This window comes from Mytilus galloprovincialis, chromosome 4 (assembly GCF_965363235.1).
Source record: "Mytilus galloprovincialis chromosome 4, xbMytGall1.hap1.1, whole genome shotgun sequence".
NCBI lineage: Eukaryota > Metazoa > Mollusca > Bivalvia > Mytilida > Mytilidae > Mytilus > Mytilus galloprovincialis.
In genome coordinates, this window is record NC_134841.1 from 43,464,510 (window position 1) to 43,472,606 (window position 8,097).

The 8,097-nt window shown below is 33.6% G+C and overlaps 1 long non-coding RNA gene across 1 annotated transcript; it reads left to right on the plus strand.

Annotated features, from left to right (window-relative positions):
• The first annotated feature begins 4,647 nt into the window (after positions 1 to 4,647).
• Positions 4,648 to 6,970, plus strand: LOC143072196 (uncharacterized). The gene is made up of 2 exons (XR_012977070.1): positions 4,648 to 5,461; positions 5,743 to 6,970. It is a non-coding gene; the product is annotated as an uncharacterized LOC143072196 (long non-coding RNA).
• The last annotated feature ends 1,127 nt before the right edge of the window (positions 6,971 to 8,097 follow it).

An 8,097-nucleotide genomic window follows, 5' to 3' on the forward strand; every position in this document is an offset into this window, starting at 1 on the left:
ATACAATAGTATAGTGTACAACATACGAGCGTTGTGAACACTGTGAACTACATTCTAAAAAATATATAATCATAAAACCGTACCGTACACTCATTCTCGTAGAAGGCCTTTGGTGTATTATAAAGACGGTAACCATCGAAATGAATTTCTAACTTATTTCAAATAACATATTAGGGTAATAAACGTTGCAGTAAATATTGAATGCAATGCCATGTATATTCTAGATACACAGTTGTTATATGGATATGATGAGACCCCACTTTGAAAAACAGCACCATGTGACCATCGACAGTTGGTTAACCAGTCCGAAATTAGTACACGACCTCAAAAACAGGGGTACATGTTGTACTGGTACCATACCCGTAGCCAAAGGGGGGGGGCCGACGAAACCCACCCACCCCGTTGAAAACAAATAAGCACTGTTAAAGTCGACGTTCTGTTCGAATTGTGACTGTTAAAGTCGAGTTTGTGAGTCCAAATAACCCCCCTTGGGAATTCCTGGCTACGGGCCTGGGTACAATAATTAACACAAGAAAAGGCATAAGTTTTAGAAAAGCAAAACTTCCAAAGGGGGCAATTCTTGCAAAGTCGCAAGGACCAGTTATGTCTGTTTTATAAAGTGATCGCCGACAAGTGTCCTTGTTAACAACAGCTGGAAGTGCAAAGTAATATTTTTTTATTGAATGTATTGTACTATTCCCGGAGTCTTTTTCTTCTTCCAAGTAAGGAACCATATTGATATATTAATGGTTCCGCGAAAACTAAGCAGAGTGTTTGGGCAGCTGTATTCACAATTCATTCCAAAAGTTCACAATTTAAAAAGCCGTGATCACGTTTTCATAGAATATCTATGAGTAAAAAGGATTTAAAATTAAAATCATTCATACTTGTAAGTACATTCATTGAAGTAATCAGAATATTTGTTTTATATCAAATTCTAAATCTAGACTATATTTAAAAAAAAAATATTTTATATTTTCAGAATGACTCGGAAACCTAATAGTAAGGGGAAAGTTGTGAAGGCGCCATCTTTGGTACACAAATACAATGAGACGATCACTGGGGTAAAGCTGATGACCGTAACTGCATTCACGGTCATCCCAAGATGTCGGATGAAAAATTAGGTCAGTTTCTGTATGGTCTGTTAAAGTGTTTCTATATCATTTTCTTTACAAATCATACATTGAAACGATGTAAATTTATAAAAGAATCACTCGAAAATCACTAATTACTTCCGAGAAATGTGCATGAAACAGGAAATTCGATTTGAAAAAATCGTTAAGATGACCGTAAATCATAATCAAAATATTTTCAAGATGACCGTAACATAAAACAAGGATGACCGTGATTGGTAAAAAGATGACCGTAACTTGTAAAGGATGACCGTAATTTGTAAATACTGACTGTAATTTATATAGGACGACCGTAACTTTTATAGGATGACCATCAATTCTAAGAAATATCCGTATTGTATTCAAAGCTTTTTTGTTGAGTTTGTCGATCTCAATAAGGGCTCGGTTAGCGGATATAAATATGTTTCATAAATTTCTTTTTAACCGGATTTTTGTGACAAAAATGTCGGTTATTGATTTGGGGATGTACGGCGGGCGGGTGGTCGGGCGGGTGGGCGATCGGCAATCAAATGTTGTCCGTGCATTAACTCATGAACCGTTCAACCAAACCTTTAACATTTTAATATGTTGTTACTAACAACTAAATGAAGGTCAAGTTCAATAATGGCGGTTTTGACTTTTACCGTTCAGGAGTTATGGTTCTTGAAAGATTGAAAAATGGAGTTTCCAGTCGTGTCCGTGCATTTACGCATGCACTGTTCTACCTAAGTTTCCCAAATTTTAATATGTTGTTACTGATGACAAAATGGAGGTCAAGTTCAATAATGGCGATTTTGACTTTTACCGTTCAGGAGTTATGGTTCTTGAAAGATTGAAAAATGGAGTTTCCAGTCGTGTCCGTGCATTTACGCATGAAATGTTCTACCTAAGCTTCCCATATTTTAATATGTTGTTACTGATGACAAAATGGAGGTCAAGTTCAATAATGGCGATTTTGACTTTCACTATTCAGGAGTTATGGTTCTTGAAAGATTGAAAAATCGAGTTTCCAGTCGTGTCCGTGCATTTACGCATGAAATGTTCTACCTAAGCTTCCCAAATTTTAATATTTTGTTACTGATGAAAAAATGGAGGTCAAGTTCAATAATGGCGATTTTGACTTTTACCGTTCAGAAGTTATGGTTCTTGAAAGATTGAAAAATGGAGTTTCCAGTCGTGTCCGTGCATTTACGCATGAAATGTTCTACCTAAGCTTCCCATATTTTAATATGTTGTTACTGATGACAAAATGGAGGTCAAGTTCAATAATGGCGATTTTGACTTTCACTATTCAGGAGTTATGGTTCTTGAAAGATTGAAAAATCGAGTTTCCAGTCGTGTCCGTGCATTTACGCATGAAATGTTCTACCTAAGCTTCCCAAATTTTAATATGTTGTTACTGATGAAAAAATGGAGGTCAAGTTCAATAATGACGATTTTGACTTTTACCGTTCAGGAGTTATGGTTCTTGAAAGATTGAAAAAATGGTGTTTCCAGTCGTGTCCGTGCATTTTCTCATGAACCATTCAACCAAAGCTTTTCAAATTTTAAGATGTTGATACTGATGACAAAATGGAGGTCAAATTTGATATTGACGATTTTTCCATTTCACCATTCATCAGTAATGGTTCTTGTGATATTGCCAGGACACAAATAAATATTAATAAATCCGGTTTGCTGTCGTTGTGACAGCCTCTTGTTTTGAACTATAATATAATTGGCCATATTTAGGATTTATAACAATGATAGTAAATTGCATATTTCTCGTAAACAATGAAATATTTATTGATATCGACGTTAAAATTTTAACACAAATTGACAGCGATACGACGAAAATTTGAAGAAACATGAATGTGTCCCTAGTACACGGATGCCTCATCTACACTATCATTTTCTATGTTTAGTGGACTATGAAAATGGGATAAAACTGTAATTTGGCTTTAGAATTAAAAAGATCATACCATAGGGAAAATGTGTACTAAGTTTCAATTTTATTAAACTTGAAGCTGGACAAACGGACAAACAAACAGACGAACGGACGAACGTACGCACAGACCAGAAAAACATAATGCCAATAAATGGAGCATTAAAAACATTAATAATACATACGAATATTTGGTAATCGAGCTCATGTGTATGGTTCCAGAGGAAGCAGATTAAAATCTTAATTTGTCTTGATATATGCAGGCGGAAACACTTTTGAAATAGAACAAAAGAATCGAAGCTCTGTGTTTATCGAGAAAGCGATAAATGTTAACTGTAATGTTTGATATAGTAACAAAATTTTAAAAAGTTAATAGAAACAAATAAAACGACAATTTTCTTATTTTAAAAACACCATAATGGCATTTGCATAACTTTTCAATGTATCTATTACAAAGTAATGCAAAACAATAAGATATCAAGTCGACGACATTGTTCTTATCGGGGCCTTTTATAGCTGACTATGCGGTATGGGCTTCGCTCATTGTTGAAGGCCTTACGGTTACCTATAGTTGTTAATGTTTGTGTCATTTTGGTCTTTTCTGGATAGTTGTCCCATTGGCAATAATACCACATCTTCTTTTTTATATATAGTATCTAAAGTTGGATGTAGAAAATGCATAACCTCCGATTTTTTTTTTATCACGGACGGAGAACATATCAATCTTTTAGTTCAGAAATTTTCGTGTCTGCCCTTCCATTATGTGAATCATGAAAAAATTCCCCAAAACAGGTAACGATTGTATCGAAAAGAGAAAAATCGAGTGCACCTTTTTATGTTAGGGCATGTTTGGGGTGTATATTTTGTCTTTAAAACGTACAAAGCAAGAGTATTTTATATAGCATCTCCCTTCAGATTCTATCATTATCATATATTAAAGCTACAGGTTGACTTTATAGCGTAAAAAAATGACAGTACGAAAAGATGAAATATATGGGTCAAGTGAGATACCTATCTAATGAATCACAAAAACAGAGTAGGTGTGTTCGAATAGCTATTTTTTCTAAAAGTACTTGACGACAGTCTTTTAATTTGGATGATGAAAATGGATATCTTCGAAAAAAATATGATTTTCTTGTGTGTGATAACTAGGGTTTATAATCTTCAACCACTGAAAATGTTTAGTCTGCCCTTCCACGAAATATTTAATTAGAATTTTTTTAAATGCTTGAGGATTTTCAAAAATTCCATCTGACATCCGAACAGACAATATTTTTAAGTTGAATCAATGCAGACAAGATCATAAACTAATGCTCTAGCTAGTAGATACATTTGTCTTTTAAAATATAACTGACATATAACGATCGATCGTAATGGTGCTATGTGGATAAATTTATCAGTTTTCAAGAGCAAAATTGGCAGAGCGTCATCCCTACAATGGTTTCCATTTCTACGATTGTGAGCATGAACTGGCGTAATGGGGAGATAATTTTGAAGAAGTAGAATCCTGACTGTATGAATAACATTTCTGTATATATACATGTACAAATTGACAACGTTCCGCCTTGTGATACTTTTTTAGTACAATACTATTTTAAGGATATACTTTGCTGGAGCTCACCTTCACTAGTTTATTCGAATGATATTTTCAAAATATTTCTGTTATTTTATTTGCACGACAAAATGAAAGACGATATAATATCAATGGGTGTACATGCAATTTTTTGGCATTTTTAAAAATGTGTATTTATTATATGTCATTAAAAGGAATCCCAGAAACAAACAAAAATCTTTTGTCGAGCAGTTGAAGGCTGTGCACCCCATTTTTTTTAATTATGCTTGTAAGGTGTCATTTTATCGCGCTTTTGTGGCATGTTTTCCCTTCCTGTTCATTTGCATGTCTTTTGGCAATCATTTGATACAAAAAGATAGTTATATAATTACGGATATTTCTTAGAATTGAGGGTCATCCTTTAAAAGTTACGGTCATCATTTACAAATTACGGTCATCTTAATAGCAGTTACGGTCAGCCTTGTTATGAATCGCTGATTCTGTTACGGTCATCTCGATTGTGATTTACGGTCATCTTGGCGATTTTTTCAAATCGAATTTCCCGTTTCATGCACATTTCTCAGAAGTAATTAGTGATTTCCGAGTGATTCTTTTATAAATTTACATCGTTTCGATGTATGATTTGTAAAGAAAATGATATAGAAACACTTTAACAGACAATACAGAAACTGACCTAATTTTTCATCCGACATCTTGGGATGACCGTGAATGCAGTTACGGTCATCAGCTTTACCCCAGTGACGATGGGTGGCGTTGACCTAGGTGACCAGTTAATTGCACAGTATGAACCCCAATTTAGAAGTTTGAAATTATGGAAGAAGATTTTGTTCAATCTCCTCATGACAGCAACAGGTATGGTTTATTCGAAATTTTAAGTTACCGAAAGGCTTTAATTTGAAAAATATATTTCAAGTTAGTATACGAGCGCTATATATGCAATTGTTTGTTCTCTATCTTATTTTTTGGTGTGACGGGTTTGGTTCTGATGTTTTTACAAACATTTAGTCCTATATCATACTGATAATTAATTACCATTTCTCAAACTAAACTCGCATACAATTCAAATATGACTTTGTTTTCCAAAAGGTATTAAAAAACATCAATTTAATAATATTGTTTTATTTTGTTTTCAGTTAACACCTACATATGTTATAGAAATACCTTTGTGGTACAGAAGAAAATGGACCATTTGACATTTCAGCAGGAAATAATACAGGGTTTGATTGGACAACACAGAGAAGGACAGACACGACCGGGTAGACGTTGCTTACTTCAAAGTACCAGACTTACTGCTCGGCACTTCATAGAATGGATTTCCAACAAAAGGAGAATGAGATGTGCCGTTTGTTCTGGCAAAGAGAACAGATTTTCGGGGACAAGAATAAGAACATGGTGTCCGGACTGTGGCGTTGGTATTGATTTTCAGGGCTATTTCATTTCTGCTTTTAATTATGCACATTTTTTATATATACTATCATATAGTTATCAATTTCGAAACTTTGATTAGATTCTAAATACAATAAATGCGAACTGGAAAGCAACATCCGTATATCACCAACAACGCACTCGACGTCATACGGATTTACGATGCATCAAACAAAGATCTATATTTCTCTTATATTTATTGTAGAACACAAAGTTAGGAAAAAACGAATACAATCGAAAAATGCATTAGACCTTATCTAAAGATGTGTAAATATAACATTGATGTACAATATAACCAATTTTATTTGCTAATTGAAAATTAAGCGGAATAAAATAATTTAAGACAGCAGAGAAGATAATTCTGTTTTAATTGGTTATTACTAACCGACTTAAATAAAAGAGTGAGCTATCAATACTGTAAATGTATTATGTCTCTAGTCTGGTCAAAGGGTCAGAGTGTCCTACTTAATTAAACGATAAATTGTTGAAATTAGATAACACGTTTTCACGTGCAGAGAAATTTCACTTATGACCAATGCATGATTGGATATCATCTTTCTTATTGGTCAATGATCTTGCGGGTCAGTACGAGTTCACGTGTAAGTGTATTGTGGTCACTTCCTTTTATCATCAGCATTTGATGTGTTAACTTGTGATTCTTATCAAACAATTTGTTTAAAATTCCCACCCACATACCGCCCTTAATGTTATCTTTTGAAGTAGATATGTATATATGTTTATTTATGGGGCAGATTTTTCTCCCCACCTTTGCTATTCTTTGTCATTTATTCAATTGACATGATATTAGTTGATGTAATTTCGTATTAATTATGTATTATTATTTCATATTAAATATGAACTTTTATGTCAAATGTTTTATTTGCAAAATGTATTTTTTGCATTTTATGATTTTGAATAAATGACCTTTTTTCGTCAGTTTAGTTTTTATATCATATAGCAAATCAAGCTCAGACTCTGGCATGTGTATACATAGTATGTTTATGGTATCTAGCTGTCTGTCTTAAAAATGAATACATACAGTGTTATTTTTTAATTAGTTTTGGTAGGTTATAAACTCTTTATAGCAATATATTGATTGTTTTGGCTACCGTTACCAGGTATTTTCCCATATAGCTATATGAATTCGAAAGTGCTCTCTAATATTTATTCTGTAAATACATATACAAAAGTCAATGTTAGTTACAAAAAGTATAAATATACCGTTGGTGAATAGTATGCATTGAATTGAGGCAGTTATCAAAGGGACACAACAGAGGCGGATCCAGCCATTTTAAAAAGGGGGGCTCCCAACCTAGGACAAAAGGGGGTGGGGTCCAACTATTTGTCCTCATTCAAATGCATTGATCGGCCAAAAAAGGGGGGTTCCAACCCCCGGACTCCCCTCCCCCTGGATCCGACAATGCACAAGCCATTAAATTCGTGTTTACCGATTTGACTCAAATTTTCTTATTTGATTTATTACAAAGTAAAACATTTATCCAAATTATAAAAAGTCTAAAGCAAACAATTTACAAGGCCTGGGTTCAATAATATGAAGCTTCGTTTTGTGTGTAATTTAGTCTAGTCGAAATCGTGCAATTAGATCAAGGTCTGTTTAATTTCATTTTATAGATTGAAAATATATGTTAAACATTGTTTTTACCTGTATACGAATGATATTTTGTGGATCGAATTGGTCATTCAATTAATTTACCTTTGTTTCACTTTTAATGTTGACATTCTTTTTTCTTTAAATAACTTTACACGCACAATTCCTGTGTTATGCATCTTTAGCTAAGGGGTTAATTGAAGTTCACATGAATACGGATTCAATAAGGTCGAATTATTCATCATCAATGTTTATAACCTTATTTTGACAAAATTGAAGCAGACTTGCGGCTAAATGCGAACATTGTCAAGAATCAGTCCGGTCCGTAATGCGCATGCGTCACTGGTCATAGATATTATCTATGAATTCGATATATAGAAGTCAACGGGAAATATATTTCATTTGACGATTTAAACATTTTCTTATAAAAAATTCGTTTCACCTTTGTTTACAT